At 43.5% G+C, this 21,168-nt stretch overlaps 3 non-coding genes across 3 annotated transcripts; 1 reads left to right on the forward strand and 2 right to left on the reverse strand.

Moving 5' to 3' along the window:
- Positions 1-6,597: 6,597 nt before the first annotated feature.
- Positions 6,598-6,670, reverse strand: TRNAR-ACG. The gene has a single exon. It is a non-coding gene; the product is annotated as a tRNA-Arg (tRNA).
- Positions 6,671-8,315: 1,645 nt separating this feature from the next.
- Positions 8,316-8,397, reverse strand: TRNAS-CGA. The gene has a single exon. It is a non-coding gene; the product is annotated as a tRNA-Ser (tRNA).
- Positions 8,398-17,501: 9,104 nt separating this feature from the next.
- Positions 17,502-17,574, forward strand: TRNAV-AAC. The gene has a single exon. It is a non-coding gene; the product is annotated as a tRNA-Val (tRNA).
- Positions 17,575-21,168: the final 3,594 nt, after the last annotated feature.

Genomic DNA, 21,168 nt, shown 5'->3' on the forward strand with positions numbered 1-21,168 from the left:
AAAGAAAAGAATTTATCCTAGATGGTGGTGTCTACTGGTGTCTTCAATTCTAGGAAGCATTTCATTTCAGCAGGAAGTTTTGAATCACCAAATCCCTATGCCCATCCAATTAATATCCTAAGAAACTATGTATGTTTTACTTTCTGTGAAATATAGCACCCAGAAAGGAAACTAGGAGGGTGTTCACGAAGGGCGATTTTGAAAACAACTGACAAAAAAATTAAAAAAAAAATTCTTCCTTACCGATGGTTGAAATAGCTCAGTTGGGAGAGCTTTAGACTGATATATCTACAGGCTTCTGGTTCAATCCTGGGTTTCTGCAGCCATTTCAGGACTCTTTTGTACATGTCGACCCTGCTAAATTAACGCTTGGCCACGTTAACTGTGTAATACTGGTCCTTCACCAAATGTCAGCCATCTACCAATATGTAAGTCCATATTGACATTTAATTTGTATGGTAAGGAATATGTGCATTTGCCGTTATAATGAAAAGGGCTCTTGTAAGTCATTTCACAAAACGCAGTTCCACGCCCATAAACTTGAGCTCCTCCACAGATTTTAGTAATTCGTTGAGGGGAAGAAAGCAAGCTTATTCAGTACCTCATTCAGTGTGTACTTACATGTTTTTTTGTTTGTTTTTGAGTCGGAGTCTCACTCTGTCGCCAAGGTTAGAGTGAAGTGGCGCAATCTCAGCTAACTGCAACCTCTGTCTGCTGGGTTCAAGAGATTTTCTTGTATTTTTAGTAGAGACGGGGTTTCACCATGTTGGCTAGGGATGGTCTCGGTCACCTGACCTGGTGATCCACTCACCTCGGCCTCCGAAAGTGTTGAGATTACAGGCGTGAGCCATCATGCCCGGCCGCACTCACATGTTATGATATTATGAAATACATAAAAATCAGGGCATAAGCACTTTTTTTGTTGTTGTTTTTTAGACAGAGTCTCACTCTGTCGCCCAGTTTGGAGTGCAGTGGCTGGATCTCGACTCACTGCAACCTCCCCCTCCCGGGTTCAAGCAATTCTCCTGCCTCAGCCTCCCAAGTAGCTGGGATTACAGGTGCCGGCCGCCACCTCCGGCTAATTTTTGTATTTTTTTAGTAGAGATGGGTTTTCGCCATGTTGGCCAGGCTTGTCTCAAGCTATTGACCTTAGGTGATCCGCCCGCCTCGGCCTCCCAAAGTGCTGGGATTACAGGCGTGAGTCATCAAGCCTGGCCAAGCACTTCCAATTCTATGCTTAACTCCCTGTTTCTACTTTCACTCAGAATTTGGTCTGTGAAATTCTTAAATTATTATCAGCATTTTGAATTTTTTTTAGAAGTTTTGCTTGTTTTATACAGTATTTTAATTGTTTTCAGTTGCAGGGACAGTCCCAGTGCATGACTAGTCATTTTTACTGTGCAGAGAAGCAAGAGATGACATATTAAAAATAACCTGAATTTTAGTAATACTAAGGTTATATGTGATTATACACACACACACACACACACGTGCATGCATATATATATATATATATATTCACATTGTAAAATAAATGAGCTGGGCACAGTGGCAGGTGCTGAAGCACAGTGTCCTCAGATACTTGGGAGACTGAGGCGAGAGGATCACTTGGGTCTATGGCTTCAAGGCCAGCCTGGGCAACATGGCGAGATCACCCACATTTCTTTAAAAATATATATATATAGATATAGTTAGTATTGATTCGGTGCTTTTCCTGAGGCAGTCTTAGATTTAAAAAAAAAAAAAAAAGTATTGTGTTTTGACGAACGGAGGCAAGATGGTGCATTTCCGGGTTTTTCATCACCAACTTTTCCCCGTGTGCGCGAGGATGCAGCTGGCGCCCGGGAAGGTGCAGACCAACCAGGCATGCGCCAGGTGATGTCAATCCGAAGAGATCAAGATTTACCTGGTGGCACCTGCGGCGCCTTCCCCCCACCTCCCCTGACGCGTCCGTGCCCCGCCTATTGCTCTTCCACTCCTAGAAAAGCCACTCCCGGCAGATGCACGGGGCGGGCTTCCTCAGCCCCTACCTTTGTCGGGACTGCATTAGGAACTCTGCCCGAGAGCTCTACTGGGTGACTCTCTCGGCCTCCTTTGCTGGAGGCCAACAGACTTCACCCCCATACCTTTTTCTCTGGAGCTAGATGACCAAAGAATAAATTTGCAGTTTTGCTTTTAGCCTTGCCTACTCGCTGGTTCTTTTGTGCTTGCTCTGGTGGTCTTAGAAAAACAAATCATATTGATTAAGTATTTTTCCTGAGGCAGTCTTAGATAATTAAAATAACCTAATCTGGAATATGACATAAATATTTTGAAATTATCTTACAAGCCAAGATCGGTGGCTCATACCGGCAATCCCAGCACTTTGGAAGGCTGAGGCGGCCGGATCACCTGAGGTCAGGGGTTCGACAGAAGCCTGGACAACATGGTGAAACCCCGTCTCTACTAAAAATACAAAAATTAGCCGAGTGTGGTTGTGTGCGCCTGTAATCTCCGCTACTTGGGAAGGCTGAGGCAGAAGAATCACTTGAGCCCAGGAGGCGGAGGCTGCAGTGAGCCGAGATCGCGCCACTGCACTCCAGCTTAGGCGACAGAGAGAGACTCTGTCTAAAAAAAAAAGAGAGAGAGAAAGGAAGAAAAAAAAATATGTATATATATATCTTACAAGACACTTGTGACAGATGTTCCCCTGTGTTGCCAATAATGTAGGTGAAGATAGTAATGATATGCTTGATTATGCATAGATTATTTTAGGGAAGATAAGAAAGTAAGAAATTCGATAGTCTCTGAGGAGGATATGGGGATAGTTAGGATATAAGATCAAGGGAGATTTGATCATTATTTTATACCATGTTTACGGTTAAGGAAGGACAGAAAACCTTGTATTGAACTCTTGTTTTCGTCTGGAATCACTGCTGGTAACGTTAACACATAGTATTTCATTTAAAGAAAGTAAAGAATAATACGATTTTTGGATCTGGGACCTTCCCTGTACCGGGAAACACAGTGGAAGGTGGGGGTGGGGTGAGGAGAACAGATTTAAATCTTAGGTGTTACTAGCAAAAAAATGTGATTTCTCTAGTCCCAGGTGCAAATTTTCTCCAACAGTATTTGCTTTTGGTTACAAAAGAGCGAGTACCCAGGCTGGTGCTGTCAGAGTCAGGACAGCAGGAAGAGCTCTGCCCGCCAATAAGTCTCAGAACAGAGTACAGGAATGCTAGAAGATTAGCTCCCATTTGTCCGAAGGAGGAAAAAAGGGTAATCTTTCCGGTGTTGATGTCATACATAACAAGTTCATTCCTTTGCTGTGGCTTTACATGTGAACTTCGGAGGTCTATAAACACCAGTCGGTATGTGCAAGAGGGATCCTCAAAAGCCAGAATGTAATTCTTTGGGACGGGTGAAGAGGATGTGTGACTGCACGAACTGTATCAGAGAGTTTCCTTTCAGGTTATCTTTGAGCAAGTAGAAGCCTCAGTTCTTGACACCTAGGACAAAAGCTCTTGAGGACTAGAAGAATAAAACATCGAAGCTCCTGGTGGTACTTCGATCTGTAACCGTTGAATACATTAAGAGTAACACTAGAATTCCAACACTTCTTCCTCGCGCCAGCGTCAGTTTTAGAATCAACAAAATCGTTACTTGTTGATTCATTTAACTGCTAATATATTCGTTAAAAGTTTATTAGTTCTTGAAAGTTCCAAAAACACAAAGGAAACTCCAGGCACATGTAGAGAGATAGTTCCTGACGCTGCAGGAGGTTTCTTTCAACTTGTATCCAGGTGGTAAAACCAGTAGCCTGACCAAGGATGAAAGAGCGCATGTCACTTATTCTGGCCTCTCCAACTAGGGCTGAAATCCTTCGGTTCCCAAGTTGGAATTTGAGTGACACACAAGTGCTGTTAAATGAGACTTAATACCTAGTAGAGTGCCACCACAATCTTGCCCTTCTGCAAACCTCTGTAGCCCTTTTCTACCACCCTCAAAAAACGTACCAGGTTTACTATGGGATTCCGGTACTGCTGGGCTACCTCAGTTTCCATCCCTGGATATCTTCCCCGATGACATCAGTGCTTACGTTTGTGACTTCAGATACACCGAGAAGGCGTGACTCCTTCCCTCAACCCCATTCACCTTCCTTTTGGCGGCGTTGTCTTGAACCAACTTGAAAATAATAGGTCCTTAAGTTACAAGTCACTAAAGGAAAGTTTGCAACTTGCGATCCAGTACACTGACGTGCCTCTAAAAAGTGACAGCTGCCTACTCTGGGCGTACTGCCTTTGAATTAGCCATACCCCGCAAGGAGTAGTGCTGTTAAAAAAAAAAAAAAAAAAAATTGCTGTCTAACAACAACAAAAATAAAATGAAAAGAGGAGGTTCCCTTCACTCACCGTTGAAAATCCTATTACAGTGCGTTTTCCATATCGTCTGTCAAAAATTTCTCCGTGGATTCTCCGCGGATTTTCTAGTCTGGCTCAGAGTTAAAATAGTTTGGACTTCCTTGCTAAAGTCTGTGAATATAGTCTTAAAGGTCTCTTTTGAAAGCAGTAAGAAAGAAAAAAGAAGCTGTTTTATTTAGAAAAACAAAAATGTCAATCAATTTATATATGTCTTCCCTCAAAACGTAACAATAGCCGTGTGGCCGGTTAGGTCAGTTGATTAGAGCGTGGTGCTAATAATGCTCAAGGTCGCGGGTTCGATCCTCGTACAGGCCACTGGATGTGACGGTTGGGCCATTGCTTACCGTGGTGGGGACGTTTTAACTCAAGCCTCTCGAATAAGCTGCTGTCTTACTCATCCAGGGAGAGGCTATTTACTTTCGTTTCCCTTTATTGTAAAAAATAAAAAGAACAGGCCGGTCGCGGGGCTGGTACCTGTAATCCCAGCACTTTGGGAGGCCAAGGCGGGGGGATCATTTGAGTTTAGGAGTTGGAGACCTGCCTGACCAACATGGTGAAACCCCGTCTCTATTAAAAACACAAAATAAGCTCGGCTCATGCCTATAATCCCAGCTACTCGGGAGGCTGAGGCAGGAGAATTACTTGAGCCCGGGAGGCCTAGGTTGCGGTGAGCTGAGACCGCGCCATAGTTCTCCAGCCTGGGCAACAAGAGCGAAACTCCGTCCCAAAACAAAGAACAACAGAAAAGATGTAAGCATTTACAACCCTATGTAAAATAGGGTTGGGGTAGTGTGGCAGCTAGATGGGTGTGTTTTAGGGAATGGGAAATTTAAGAAGAGGTATGACAATTGCCTGCTTAGTTTTTAGTGAAACATTAGGAAGCAATATACACTGTTTTCAATTTTTTTTCATTCTCAATATTCAAAGGGAGACAATATTATTTTGACGCTTTAAACGAGTTTCGGTAGGGAAAGGCAAGCAGGCTCGGAGTGGCCAATGACTTGGTGAGAGTGCGGTACTAATAGCAGCAAGATGCGAGGTTTTGTTTCCCGTAACAGCTGTGCTTCGTTCTTTTTTTCTGATCCCAGGCAGTTTCCAAGGCAAATAAATGTCCACTCCACGTGAGGTTGCCACTGGCTTTCACGGAAAATATCTCCCCTTTAGCTTAAAGAGCATGGAAGTGAATGCGGTGTTTTAAGAATCGCCAATTCTCCATTCGACCTGTCCACAGCCCAACACACCTGGACTACCGGGTTTGTGGTTCCATTTGTTTACCCGCAATGCTCCTGACAGCGCACACTGGTAAGTAACTTTAGTAAACTCACCTGAGATGCAGAGCGAAGATCCAAGCTATACGTTCGGAAACCGAACCACATATTAAGATGCTCTTTTGGTTTAGTTTGAGGAATTTTCCCCCGCTTGACTCTGGTTGCCTCCCAGCCTCTCTCTCCTCCACCATCTTCCTCGTCGCTGAGAAAGGAGGTCCATCTGTTCAGATACCGCCCCAAAGCTGCCACCTTCCACACTCACCTTCTTCTGGGATGTCTGTCTATCTGTCTGTCTATCTATCTATCTATCTATCTGTCATCTGTCTGTCTATCTCTGTCCCTGCCGATTCTCCTGTCTTCTATTTCTTGAGGATTTCAGGGCGGAGGAAAAGTGGTGGGGACCTGGGAGGCGGTAAGAGGCCCGTGGCGGGAGTGGTGGATGGGGGCGATGTTGAGGCTGAGTTGGGTCCACCGACTTCACAGTTGAGCTCTGTGTAGGGGGCCCAACTGACGCAAGGAGCAGCTTGCATCCCGCATCCCCCACAGCCCTGCCTTTATGGATTCAACGTTTCTTCAGATGTCCCCTTTCTTTTTGACAACAGTCATGCCCAGGGAAAGAGCTGTGCCTCAGAGAGGCCAGGAGTGTGGACTTCTCCCAATGGAAAAAAAAAAAAAAAACACTGATGAAGAAGATTTACGTGGAAAAAAATTTTTTTTAAGCTTCTTTGATTTTTAAGCTTTCTAATGGTCTTTTTCTCCTTTCTCCCTTCTCAAGTTGAGAAAGAGATGAAAGGTAGAAACAAAATCTTGTAGGTTGGCTCCTTCGACGCTTGTCTCTTTCACATTCAAGTAACAGCACCACTCTGGAAAAGGACATTCAGAACAGGATTGTTAATACGGCTTTGAAGAAGGAAAAAGGTGGGAATAAGCGAGCCAGCCAGGAGTCGAACCTAGAATCTTCTGATCCGTAGTCAGACGCGTTATCCATTGCGCCACTGGCCCGTACTCGTAACTCGTTTTCGCTCTTACTCTTTTCATAATTATGTTGTGCTATACTATTGGGGCCAGAAAAAAAAAAAATAGATTGTATCTTTATTTAGGTAGCGATTAAAACCCCAAAACCGCACTGATTCTAGGAAAGCATGTTTTGTTTTGTGGTTTGTTGGCATAATAGACATTCACATAAAGTGTCTTTATTGAAAATAATGACCAATTTTCACCTTTGAAACATTATATATGTGGTAAGATGAATGTCTTCAAAGCATTATTAGTGTTTCTATCTTCCCTTTTATGTGTGTGCCTACTTTTGAGCTTTTTGTAATTTATTTTTCAGGCCAATCAGTTGCTTTTGCCTGAATTTCTTTCTTTCTTTCTTTCTTTCTTTTTGAGTCGGAGTTTGGCTCTTGTTGCCCAGGCTGGAGTGCAGTGGCGCGATCTCGGCTCACCGCAACCTCCGCCTCCTGGGTTCAAACGATTCCCCTGCCTCAGCCTCCCAAGTAGCTGGGATTACAGGCATGTGCCACCATGCCCGGCTAATTTTGTATTTTTTGTAGGGACGGGGTTTCTCCATGTTGGTCAGGCTGATCTTGAACTTCCTACCTCAGGTGATCCGCCAGCCTCGGCCTCCCAAAGTGCTGGGATTACAGGCGTGAGCCCCCGCGCCTGGCCTGAACTTCATTTTTAATATACTTACATAGGGCACTAATGATGTATGTGGATTAGTAATGAGCAATCTGTATTATTTTAAATTTAGATACTGCAAAAAGTAAAGTGCTTTGTAATACATTTCTGGAGGCATTAGTCATAGTTTTGTCCTCTTCTCATCCAAAAGGAAAAAACAAGTACCCACTCACTAGGGAGAAGTTTATTGTAAAACGGTATTACAACTCAAAGTAGCAGATGAAGACACTCAAATTTAACAAGGAGGCAAGAATTCAGGAAAGTACACATTTTTCAGAATCACATTTGACATGGAAACTTAGAAACAAGGAACTTTACTTGCATAGCTATTCAAAGTAGGCAAAGTAGTGGAAAATGGCGAAGTGCTTATAAGGAGACGAAGTTTCGTATGGGTTTAAGAAGGTAGTCATTAACCAAAACGTATCCTCTTTGTGCCTCTGTTTCCTCGTTGATACAAAATGCTTTGAAGAGCAACTAATACATATAATAGATTGCTATCATTCTAAATTTTTTGGTTCCCACCAGCTGTGAGATGAGGACAAATACGAAGTAAAGATTGCTGCCTGAGAGTGCTTTAAGAAAGCTGTCATACTATTAACCTAAAAGGGAAATTATATTCCTTATATTTTCAACGTTGCACCTGTCTTGTCTGTGCCATTATGATTAGACGTAAGACAACCAATACTTTATTTTTCTTTGAGACAGTCTCACTCTATCGCCCAGTCTGGAGTGCAGAGGCGCGACCTCAGCTCACTACAACCTTCGCCTCCCAGGTTCAAGCGATTCTCTTGCCTCAGACTCCCGAGTAACGTACTTCTTAATGTACATTTCCACAAGTGTGCGCGCGCTGTAAAAGCCACAGCGATAGCACTCACAGCTTTCCATTTCCATCCTCAGGAACGCTAACTCCTGTGGGGGCGGGGAATGATGAAAGTAGCAAATTTGAAATCCAACCAGAAAACAGCGACGCTGTGAGCAGGATTTGAACCTGCGTGGGGAATCCCCATTGGATTTCGAGTCCAACGCCTTAACCACTCGGCCATCACAGCCTCGGGGGCCGGCTTCGTCTGTTAGAAAGTCGTGTTAGGCTCTTTGACTTTCTCACTCGTTAAGGTTCCCACAGCAGATTAATGCCTCCATGTTTGTGTTTGTCACTTTTTATATATTTGTCTTTCTCTTTCAACAAGAAGCTCCTGGGAGACATAATAGTGTCTTAATCTTTACTTATTATCTGACTCTTTATGCATCGGAAACTTGTTTGGTGTTTAGTGGCTGCTTTTGTTGCTGGAACAAATCCCCGGAGACTCAATTGTCTGTTTCCTGTTCCTCCCTCCGGTTCGTGCTTTTTCTTCTCTCCTTACCCAGCACATATTAGAGTCACTCACATTGTTTCAATAAAATTTTCTAATTGAGTAATAAAATAAAATAAAATATCATTGCCATATCCATTTTCATCTAGGCTTTCTCCTGTTATATTTTAGTTTAGCAGTTTTGCATTTTACGTTTAGGGCTATGATCCATTTTGAGTTAATATTTGTGAAGGGTGTAAAGTCTGTGTCTAGGTTCACTGTTTTGCATGTGGAAGTTCAGTTGTTCAATTGCTACACTGTCAATTTCCCTGCCTCTCCCACTTTGTACTCCTTTGGCAAAGCCACAACCAGGGCAGCTAAACATTGCGGAAGAAAAACATACAATCAGTTGACAGATCTCACTTTAAATTCATGACAATAAATCTCAAGTAGGTCCTCAAGGCTACCAGGCAAATTGTACCATACGCGATTAGATTAGTCCACTCGCAATCCTCTTATTCTAAGTCACTATTTCAGCCAGATGCAGTGGCCCAAGCCTGTAATCCCAGCATTTTGGAGGCCGAGCCGGGGGAGATCACCTGAGGTCAGGAGTTCGAGACCAGCCTGGCCAACATGTCGAAACCCCGTGTCTACTAAAAATACAAAAAAATTAGCCAGGTGTGATGGTGCGTGCCTGTAATCCCAGCTACTCGGGAGGCTGAGGCAGGAGAATCACTTGAACCCGGGAGATGGAGGTTACAGTGAGCTGAGATGGTGCCACTACCCTCCAGCCTGGGCGGCAGACAGTGAGACTCTGTCTCTTTTTTTTTTTTTGAGACGGAGTCTTGCTCTGTCGCCCGGTCTGGAGTGCAGTGGCCGGATCTCAGCTCACTGCAAGCTCCGCCTCCCGGGTTCACGCCATTCTCCTGCCTCAGCCTCCCGAGTAGCTGGGACCACAGGCGCCCGCCACCTCGCCCGGCTAGTTTTTTGTATTTTTAGTAGAGACGGGGTTTCACCGTGTTAGTCAGGATGGTCTCGATCTCCTGACCTCGTGATCCGCCCGTCTCGGCCTCCCAAAGTGCTGGGATTACAGGCTTGAGCCACCGCGCCCGGCCAGACTCTGTCTCAAACAAAAAAAAAAAAAAAAAAAAAAATTGTCATTATTTCATATCTCTCATCCCAATGCTCCAACACCTCTTCTCCCATCCTTGTGGTCAATTGATGACTTTACTTCCTGCTTCACAATCAGGAGAGACCTTCCACGCACTTCTATCACCACGTTCATCCACCTACCAGCCTCTGTCAGTGATCCTATTATCCCTTGACAAGGTCGCCAATTATCTCCACATGGCTAAAATAATCTCCCAGTCTTCAGCTTACTTGGGATAGCTGCAGCTTTTAATACACTCTCCTTCTTACAACACTTTCTTCGATTGACTTTAGGGTAACAATTTTCCTGTTTCTCTTCCACTTAGTAATAAGCATTCCTCCACGTCTTTTCATGTTTTAATAACTCATTTATTTTTAGGGCTGAGTAATATTCCATTGTCTAATGTACCGTAGTATATTTATTCATTTACCTACTGAAAGACATATTGGTTACTTCCAACTTTTGGCAATTATGCATAAAACTTCTATAAACATTTATGTGCAGGTTTTTGTGTAGACATGTTTTCAGCTCCTTTGGATAGTTGCCAAGGAGTATAATTGCTGGATCATGTAATAAAAATATGTCTAGTGTTGTAAGAAACCACCAAACTGTCTTCCAAAGTAGCTGTACAATTTTGCATTCCCACCAGCAATGAATGAGAGTTCCTGTTGCTCCATATCCTCACCAGCATAGGTGTGGTCAGTGTTCCAGATTTTGGCCATTCTAATAGGTGGGTAGTGAGTGGTATAATACAATTAAAACAACAATGCATTTCTCTGTTTACATATAATGTGGAGCATCTTTTCTTATGCTCTTGGCCATCTGCATATCTTCTTTAGCAAGGTATATGTTAGGGTATTTAGTCCATTTTTTGATTGGGTTGTGTTCCTGCTGTTTAGTTTTAAGAGTTCTTTGCATATTTTGAATAAGTTGTTCATTACATATGCTTTTTGCAAATATTTTCTTTAATCTGTGGTTTGTCTTCTCACTCTTTTGATATTGTCTCTAGCAGAGTAGAATTTTAAATTTTAATGAAGCTTATTACTTCTTTCATGGGACATACCTTTGCTGTTTTATCTAAAAAGTGATTGCTTAGCCATGTGTAGTGGAACACACCTGTAGCCCCAGCTACTTGGGAGGCTGATGTGGAAGGATGGCTAGAGCCTGGGAGGCAGAGGTTGCAGTGAGCCCTAATCACACCACTGCACTAGGATGACAGAATGAAACTTTGTCTTTAAACAGAACAAAAAACCAGAGCTGACAATGACACTCTCTGGAACACTGCGTACCTTCTGTACATTCTGGAGCACATAGATTTCTATCGAATTGTATGATATGCATTTGTAGTAAATTTCTATTGAGTTGGATGATATGCATTTGTAGTAAACTATAAACTATAACTGTCTTTTCCTCCAAAACTGTGTATGTGTGCATGTTTGTATGCACACAAGAAAAAGGTTAATAAAGTAAAATTATCAATTAGTTATTCTCTAGAATAATATCACATCATAATTATTATAGTTCTTTTCTGAAAGATTGCATATAAAAATAAGAATTATTGGAGTCACCCAGCAGAACATCGGTTTATATTGTTCTCCCAGTTGGGACCCAAGCTAGGCTCCATGGGAGTCCTCCTTTTGGCCTGCCCCCAACGAGAGGACGTACTGCCCACTCTCTGAGTAGGAGTCTTAGCTTTGTTGCTTGCTTTATGAGCAATTGTCTTAGGTTTTGTTTTTTGTTTTGTTTTGTTTTGCTTTTTTTGAGACGGAGTCTCACTCTGTCGCCCAGGCTGGAGTGCAGTGGCGAGATCTCAGCTCACTGCAACCTCCACCCCCCTCGGTTAAAGCAATTCTCCTGCCTCTGCCTCCCGAGTAGCTGGGACTACAGGCATATGCCACCACGACCGGCTAAGTTTTTGTATTTTTAGTAGAGACGGGGTTTCACCGTGTTAGTCAGGATGGTCTCGATTTCCTGAACTCGTGATCCACCTGCCTCGGCCTCCCAAGTGCTGAGATTACAGGCGTGAGCCACTGCGCCCGGCCTTTTGTAGGTCTTTTGTCTTATTTCTTCCTCCATATGTTACTTCTGACAATCGTAAGATTATTAGAATCGTAAGAATCCTCTCATGGGTGCCCATGAAGTTAATAACAAAAACAAAATAGATATGTGTCACTTTAATTAGTTCTGATTTTAAAAATATATTTTATTGATACTGAGGTAGTTTATGCTAATATTGGGCCTGATCCTTCATTTTATATTTAAAAAATGGGTTGGTCTCTAATGACAAACCCATTCATTAGTGATCAACCCATTTTCATGATCATACAATAGTTGTAAACTTGCAGCAAAATTTGCTAGTTGTAAATAGTTGTAAACTTGCAGCAAAAATTATTCACTCACATTGTTTCAATAAAATTTTCTTTTTTTTTTTTTTTTTTTTGAGACGGAGTCTCGCTCTGTCACCCGGGCTGGAGTGCAGTGGCCGGATCTCAGCTCACTGCAAGCTCCGCCTCCCGGGTTCACGCCATTCTCCTGCCTCAGCCTCCCGAGTAGCTGGGACTACAGGCGCCCGCCACCTCGCCCGGCTAGTTTTTTGTATTTTTTTTAGTAGAGACGGGGTTTCACCGGGTTAGCCAGGATGGTCTTGATCTCCTGACCTCGTGATCCGCCCGCCTCGGCCTCCCAAAGTACTGGGATTATAGTCTTGAGCCACCGCGCCCGGCCTAAAATTTTCTAATTGAGTAATAAAATAACATAAAATATCATTGCCATATCTATTTTCATCTAGGCTTTCTCCTGTTACATTTTAGTTTAACAGTTTTGCATTTTACATTTAGGGCTATGATCCATTTTGAGTTAATATTTGTGAAGGGTGTAAAGTCTGTGTCTAGCTTCACTGTTTTGCATGTGGAAGTTCAGTTGTTCGATTGTTTCCATTTGTTGAAAAGACTATCTTAGCTCTATTGTGTTGACTTTGCTTCTTTGTCAAAGATTGACTACTTGACTACTATATTTGTGTGGGTCTATTTCTGGTCTCTCTAGATTTATTTGTCATTATTATTTGTCATTGATCTATTTGTCTATTTTTTCACCACTTATTGTCTCCTTCAACTTCTCTTTTGCTGGTTCTTCCTGCTCTCCTTCATCATTCTACGAGGATATCTCAGGGCTCAGTTTGTTTGTTTTTGTTTTTTTGTTTTTTTGGGTTTTTTTGACAGTCTTGCTCTGTCCGCCAGGCTGGAATGCAGTGGCATGATCTCGGCTCACTGCAACCTCTGTCTCCTGAGCTCAAGCAAGTATCCTGCCTCAGCCTCCTGAGTAGCTGAGATTACAGGTGTTTGCCACCACGCCCTGTTAATTTTTGTATTTTTAGTAGAGACAGGGTTTCACCATGTTGGGCCAGGCTCATCTTGAACTCCTGATCTCAGATGATCCACCCGCCTCTGCTTCCCAAAGTGGTGGGATTACAGGCATGAGCCACCATGCCCGGCCCACTTATGATCATTTTAAAAACACACTATATAACTTATTTATTTTGTGTATCGTCTGCCTTCCCTATGAGAATGCAAACTCCATGAGGGCAAGATATTTGTTTACTGTCAGATTACTAATACCTAGAAGAGATATGGGTGACATTCAATAAATATTTGCTGAAAATACATTAGAATACAGATTTCATTATCCCATTTCACAGATTAGAAAATAAAATTCGGAGAAGTCATTGAGTTTCCCAGGGACACAACACAATAAACACCAAGAGTGAAGCTCAGATATTCACATTTCCTGCCTAGATCTTCCAGGGAGACTTAGAGGAAGACAGTGTAGTTGAGGAGGGCAAGGAGGCAAATTAGGCTGAAATGTGGAAAGGGAAAGGACTCTAAGGGAAGTGGAATGGTTCTTGCTACCAAAACAAACAGCTTTCACCAAAAGAACCATGTATCTGATTAGAATTTCTCTCTTTCTTTCTTTTTATTTTTTTGAGACAGTGTCTCACCCTGTTGCCCAGGCTGGAGTGCAGTGGTGTGATCTCCGTTCATTTCAACCTCTGCCTCTTGGGTTCAAGCAATTCTCCTGCCTCAGTCTCCTGAGTAGCTGGAATTAGTGCCACCAAGTCCGGCTAATTTTTTTTGTACTTTTAATAGAGACCCGGTTTTGTCATGTTTGCCAGGCTGATCGCGAACTCCTGACCTCAGATGATCTGCCCAACTCAGTCTCCCAAATTGCTGGGATTATAGGTGTGAGCCACTGCGCCTGGCAGACTAGAATTTCTCTAACACCCACATCCAAGGGTAGCAATACATTTAATTTGCATTAGGGAATATTTCCTGGGCATTGGTACCATTGTTCACACAAATTATTTTACATGAAAAACATCCTCCATTTACTCTGAAATACGTACTTCCCATTTTCTCCAGGAAGTAGTACCAATTACAAGCATAATATTTGTAACAGTTATCTCTGGCAACTCCCCATGTCCTCAGAGTGTCTCTATATTGAGTTTTTTCTGCCTCTCCCTATACTGTAAAAATCACTTTCATATTATATGCTCAGTTTCACCCTATTAATACCCATGTATTTTCATAGACCCTTCCTTTTTCCAGAAAACTGAAATAATGAGGAATACTTTTCTTTTTCTTTTTTTTTTTTTTTTTTTTGAGACGGAGTCTCACTCTGTCATCCAAGCTGGAGTGCAGTGGCACGATCTTGGCTCACTGCAACCTCCGCCTCCCGGATTGAAGCTACTCTCCTGCCTCAGCCTCCTGAGTAGCTGGAATAACAGGCGCCCGCCACTACGCACAGTTAATTTTTTGTATTTTTAGTAGAGACGGGGTTTCATCATGTTGGCCAGGCCGGTCTCGAACTCCTGACCTCGTGATTCACCCACCTTGGCCTCCCAAAGTGCTGGGATTACAGGTGTGAGCTAGCGCGCCCGGCCGTGAGGAATACTTTGACCTCAGACACACATGGATAGAAATACTGGTTCCAAGTTCTATAACTTGTGTGAGCTTGAGGAAGTTATTTATATTATTTAACCTCCCCACTCCTCAACCTCTGCATCTATAAGAAAGGCAAATGATTGTAAGTAACAATTACACCTACACCTTAGGCTTGCTTTGTTCGTTTACGTATGAAAAATCATTAAATACTTGATTTAATGGCTGGTAATAAATTGTAGATATTACTATCGTTCTAGTGATTTCCATCATTAGTTTCCAGGGAATTACAAAGATCAGAACTTTGGAGATTTGTTAAAAATATACCCACATCCAATGGTACGTTAAGGGATGTCCCATTGTACATTGTCTTGCCTCCACTCTTAGGCAAGACAGATGATCGCTTGCAAGCCTCAGTGCTTCAACTTAAAATTGGGAAAATAATACTTTACTTAGAGAATCGTGGTAAGGGCTCAGGCTTACATTTAAAGGTATTCATTGAGGGCAAAGCAGTATGGATTCATTGACGAGCAAGAACAGACACTGTTCCTGTCCAAATGCAACTTACATTCCAGGGAGACCGACATCAATCTAGTTATTACACTTACAAATGTAAAATTGGCAACGGAAGAAAGCTCATGGTACTATGAGGAATATAGGACTTTCATTAATGCAGTTTAAGGAAGTCTTTCCTAAAGAAAAAATAGTTTCCCTGAGATCCAATCACGAGCTAAAGATAACTACCTAGGCAAAGCCAAACGCAAAGCTTTTCAGCTAGAGGGAACCTCAGGTGCAAAGTCCAGTCGTGAGAGAGACTGATTGTGTGGAGTTCACGAAGTATGAGGCATAGGCTGCAGGAGACAGCAAACCATGATTTGCAGATGAAGAAGCATTTAAAAGTTAGACACGCACGGCATTTCAGGAATTTATATATAAGAAGTGTTATAGAAGGTAACACCTCTAAAATGTGTAGTATATATATCAGGTTCTTTTTTTTTTTTTTTGAGACAGTGTTTTGCTCTTGTTGCCTAGGCTGGAGTGCAATGGCGTGATCTCGGCTCACTGCAAACCGCCTCCCAGGTTCAAGCAATTCTCCTGCCTTAGCCCCCCAAGTAGCTGGAATTGCAGGAGTGTGCCACCACGCCCGGCTATTTTTTATATTTTTAGTAGAGATGGCGTTTCGCCATGCTGGCCAGGCTGGTCTTAAACTCCTGACCTCAGGTGATCAGCCTGCCTCGGCCTCCCAAAGTGCTGGGATTACAGGCGTGAGCCACCGCGCCCGGCTAATTTTTTATTTTTAGTAGAGACAGGGTTTCGCCCTGTTCGAACTTCTGACCTCAGGTGATCTGTCCACCTCGGTCTTCCAAAGTGCTGGGATTACAGGTGTAAGCCACCACGCCCGGCCCAGATTCTTAAAATGTTAATTTCTGCCTCCTCTTTCCTTTATCTTGTCAAAATAACCAGAATCTGGGCGCGGTGGTTCGCGCCTGTGATACCAGCATTTTGGGAGGCTGAGGCGGGTGGATCACCTGAGGTCAGGAGTTCGAGACCAGCCTAACATGGTGAAACCTCGTCTCTACTAAAAATTAGTCGGGCGTGGTGGCACATTCCTGTAATCCCAGGATTACTTGGGATTACTTGGGAGGCTAAGCCAGGAGAATCGCTTGAACCTGAGAGGCGGACCGAGAGGCAGAGGTTGCAATGAGCCAAGAACGTGCCATTGCACACCAGCATGGGCAACAAGAGTGAAATTCCGACTCAAAATATAAAATAACCAGAATCTGAGATCTGGTGTGAGTTAACCTCTAAGGAAGTCAATTAAATTTCCTTCAATAAGTTTGAAATAATTCATGTATCAGCATGATCATGAGAGTTCTCTTAGTGCACTGGGGGTAGGGGGTTGGCGATCGACCATCAGGAGAGCCCAGTCTTTGCCACTTGCGGGGAGTCACTTATTGCAGGCAGGGTGTTAACTGAGTTTGACACTAGAAGACAAAATGAGGACATAATCTCTCTGAACGTAGGTTAGGAAAGTAGAAACGCCCTTCGAGTGTATGTCTTTCCCAGAAGAAAAACTGTCCTAAAGTTCGCGATTTTTACTAAAATAGGCGACGAAACACACAAAATCGCTAAACTTCTTAACCCTTTCGTTTTTTCTTTCTTATTTCAGAGAAATCTCGCAAACGGCGTGAACACTAAGCTGATTCCAGAAACGGTCTGGTTCTCTTCCTTCACTCACGATGGTTGCCTGCTGGGAGCTCGCTTCGAACCCAGCTGAACGCTCATTGCTGAGTCCTGGAAGAAGGTCGCGTTTGTACAGAAGGCTCCTGGCAGCGAGCTGGGCCCGGAGTCCGGCCAGTGCGCACGAAGCCGGGCCCCGAATTTCCACTGGGAGGAACGCACTGGAATTGAAATGTCTAAGGTCAAGCCCCGCTGAGAATCAAGTCCCAGAGGATCTTCTCGGGTGGTGGAAACTTGAGGGGGAAAGGCGGTCACGAAAATTCAAGTCTGTTAGTCCAATACAGATTATCCAGGCCGCTGACGGCAGGAATATCTTCTTATTTATTCCTTTACCCTTCTCTCCTCACAACTCTTCCTCCTCGTGCACAGTTGATGGGTTTTAGAAATATTGTGTGGCACTAACAGTACCGATAGTACTACTACTAATAATTGCCCGATACGTCTGTTATCCGTTAACTGACACTGGGTGGCGGCCGCTGCGGAATTTCGAATTACGGGAACCCCTCAAATTTAGTGAGGTAAGAGTCAACCAACGCGAGGTTTCCGTAGTGTAGTGGTTATCACGTTCGCCTAACACGCGAAAGGTCCCCGGTTCGAAACCGGGCGGAAACAAGTGCGTTAGGATCGGTTTTTGTTGCTGCTTGGTTTCTATTCTCTCTTACACGCACAAACCCGTTGGGCTTCTGGACTTTAAAAATACACAATTCTGAGTTCGATTTGTTTGTGGTCCAGAGGTTTAAAATGGGATTCCAAGGAAACCAATCTTACCCGAGCGGCAGTAGGCCAAGTCCTGGACTGTGGGCGTCTCCTGGCATTGACACCTCCTAGGGTTCTGAGCCCCAGAAGAGGAAGGAAAGGGACGGGGAACCTACTGGGGCGAGAAGAGTTGGGGAGACACGGGCTTCAGTGTCAGTGGCGTCAGAAATCTTTCATTTTAGACTTCTGGACCACAAATCGAGCTCAGAATTGTGTATTTTTAAAGTCCAGAACCGCAAACGGGTTCGTGGGTAAAAGGCAGCCACGAAACCCTATTCTAGCCCACATTTTTCTGCCCAGTTTAATGAACCGTTAGACCTCTCGCGTGTTAGGCGAACGTAATAACCACTACACTACGGAAACCTCGTATAACTGCCATCTTACCTTGAAACGTAAAAGTATATGATTCCCTGATTGCCCCAAGTTGAGAAATTTTGGATTTGTTCTTTCTTTGTAAAAAAGTTTCCGATTGTAGTATTGTTCTCACCCTCACTTTTCTCATTAATTGGAATCACCAATGTCACATACCGATGACAGATACGAGCAGAAATGCGTTCGCCAAATATATCGACTATATTGTTCGGAGTGTTCAGCGCAGCCTGTTGACAGTAGTCAGAAAACTGGGGGCCGGGCACTGTGGCTCACGCCGGCAATCCCAGCACTTTGGGAGGCCAAGGCGGGCGGATCAGCTGAGATCAGGAGTTCGAGATCAGCCTGACCAACATGGAGAAACCTCGTTTCTACCTAAAAAAAAAAAAAAAAAAATTTAACCAGGCGTGGTGGCGCATGCCTGTAATCCCAGCTGCTCGGGAGTCAGACAGGAGAATCGCTTGAACCCGGGAGGCGGAGGCGGAGGTTGCGGTGAGCCTAGATCGCGCCATTGCACTCCAGCCTGGGCAACAAGGAACCAAACTCCGTCTCAAAAAAACAAACAAACAAAAAACTAAAAACTGCACCAGTGCCCATCAAGGAAGACCTCCTAGAGAAAACGACGCCAGATCTGAGACTTGATAGATAAAAAGAAAAATGATGGTTGTAGATAGGTTAGAAATGAGCTTTTTTTTTTTTTCTTCCCTCTGTAGCTCTTAGACGAAGAACGTGATTTTTTGTCATTAGGAACTGAATGGAGTGGTCATAATCTTAGGGAGGAAATCCAAAGATTTGAAGCAGGGCTTGGAAAGAAATTAGACTAAATGGGAATATGCGGGCTGGATCAGGGAAGAAGGGAGGTGGCTCCAAAAGAGGGGAAGATATGTTTTAATTTGAAAATGATGAGAGAAATTGGAGCGGTTGGGAACTAATCTTTAATTCTTGGCTTGTAGATGTCGTCCAGTGAAGAGTTTTGGTTTCTTGGTTTTCTAAAAAATTTATTAAGGTGTACTAGTCAATGAACACATTTGATATCAACTCACAAATTTAATTCATCAATAAATGCCAACAAAGATAAACATAAAGAAAACTATAACTGCTCAAATTATATAAAAATGATTGAAACCAAAGATTTTAAAAAATCTTAGGGAGGCAGAGGCAGGCGGAACACTCCAGGTTAGGAGTTGGAGACCAGCCTGGCCAGCAGGGTGAAATCCTGTCTCTACTAAATTAAAATGATTGCCAGTCAAGATGTCAATGTCAGTCCTGAAAAGTGGCAAGATTCTTGAGACTTTTTCATGTGTGATCATGGTTTAGATTTTAATCAAGGTTCAGAAAACTTAAAACAATCTGTGAGTGTTGGACATTCCTAAGTGGTGTGCTGCTTATGTGGAATTGTGGACACAGCGTTAGCATTAAACAGTCTTAACAAAGAGAAGTACTATAGAAGGTAATAAGAACAGTGGACTCTAGAAAAATCTCTGCCAAGTCTGTCGAATAACAATGTTAGGAAGTTGTTTTCTGTATGTAGTTGTTAACACGTTCGCCTCACACGCTGACAGTCCTCTGGTTAGATACCAGATGGAAATGCCTCCTAAGACTATTTCTCCTTCCCAACACTTTCCATCATCTCCATGCCATACCTTTCACCTTTTCAGGAATATGCAAATGAATTTATTAAAGTTTATTCAGCGCCCCGCCGGACGCGGTGATTCACGGCTGTAATCCCAGCACTTTGGGAGGCCGAGGCGGGCGGATCACATGAGGTCAGGAGTTTGAGACCAGCCTGGCCAACGTGGTGAAACCCCTTCTCTACTAAAAAATACAAAAATTAGCCTGGCGTGGTGGCGGGCGCCTGTAATCCCAGCTATTGAGGAGGCTGAGGCAGGAGAACTGGGCAGGCGGATTTTGCAGTGAGCCGAGACCGCCACTGCATTCCAGGCTGGGCGACAGAGTGAGACTCCGTCTCAAAAAAAAAAAAAAAAAAAAAAAAAACCACACAAATAAATAAAATAAAGTAAAGTTTATTTAGTGCTCAATGTCAGGATTTAACACCTGGACGTGAAGAAGAAAGAACCACATAGTTAGCTTAAGGCAACACAAGGCTTACGTTAAGAGAGAGCGCGCGGGCGCACACACACACGCACACACACACACACACACACACAGCTGTCCATTTGAGGATCCTAGGAAAAGTGGCATTTTGCCCCTGAAGAAGGAAAGTCTTTTTGAGTAAAGAATATGTACCTAGCCTGGCGCGGTGGCTCAAGCCTGTAATCCCAGCACTTTGGGAGGCCGAGACAGGTGGATCACGAGGTCAGGAGATCGAGACCATCCTGGCTAACAAGGTGAAACCCCATCTCTACTAAAAAATACAAAAAAACTAGCCGGGCGAGGTGGTGGGCGCCTGTAGTCCCAGCTACTCGGGAGGCTGAGGCAGGAGAATGGCATAAACCCGGGAGGCGGAGCTTGCAGTGAGCTAAGATCCGGCCACTGAGCTCCAGCCCGGGTGACAGAGCGAGACTCCGTCTCAAAAAAAAAAAAAAAGAATATGTACCTGTATATGTGAGTAAAGATAGACATATAATTAATACGTCTTAGAATACCCAAAGAAACAGAGCAGCAGATAAGACAGAAACACCTTACTCTTTAGGGTTTGGTGTTTTTCTCAGATCTTTTATGTGAAAATCTGCCTAGAAAAGACTTCAGATATTAAAATGCATTTTTCATTCGCCTGTAGTCTATTGTTAATAGTTTATCAGTTTTGTCATTAATAATTCTTTAAGATGACATCACAGTCTCTTGTTTTCAGAAACTTTGGTGTTGTCCTAAGTCCAGAATCACCCAAAGAGGAAGAATAGCTATTACGGTAATCAATTTAAAGTTTAAGGCCGGGCGCAGTGGCTCACGCCTGTAATCCCAGCACTTTGGGAGGCCGAGGTGGGCGGATCACCCCACGTCGGGAATTCGAGACTAGCCATGACCAACATGGAGAAACCCCACAAAATTAGCCGGGCGTGGTGGTGCATGCGTGTAATCTCAGTTACTCGGGAGGCTGAGGCAGGAGAATCGCCTTAACCC

Source organism: Trachypithecus francoisi, unplaced genomic scaffold, assembly GCF_009764315.1.
Source record: "Trachypithecus francoisi isolate TF-2019V2 unplaced genomic scaffold, Tfra_2.0 Lachesis_group10, whole genome shotgun sequence".
NCBI lineage: Eukaryota > Metazoa > Chordata > Mammalia > Primates > Cercopithecidae > Trachypithecus > Trachypithecus francoisi.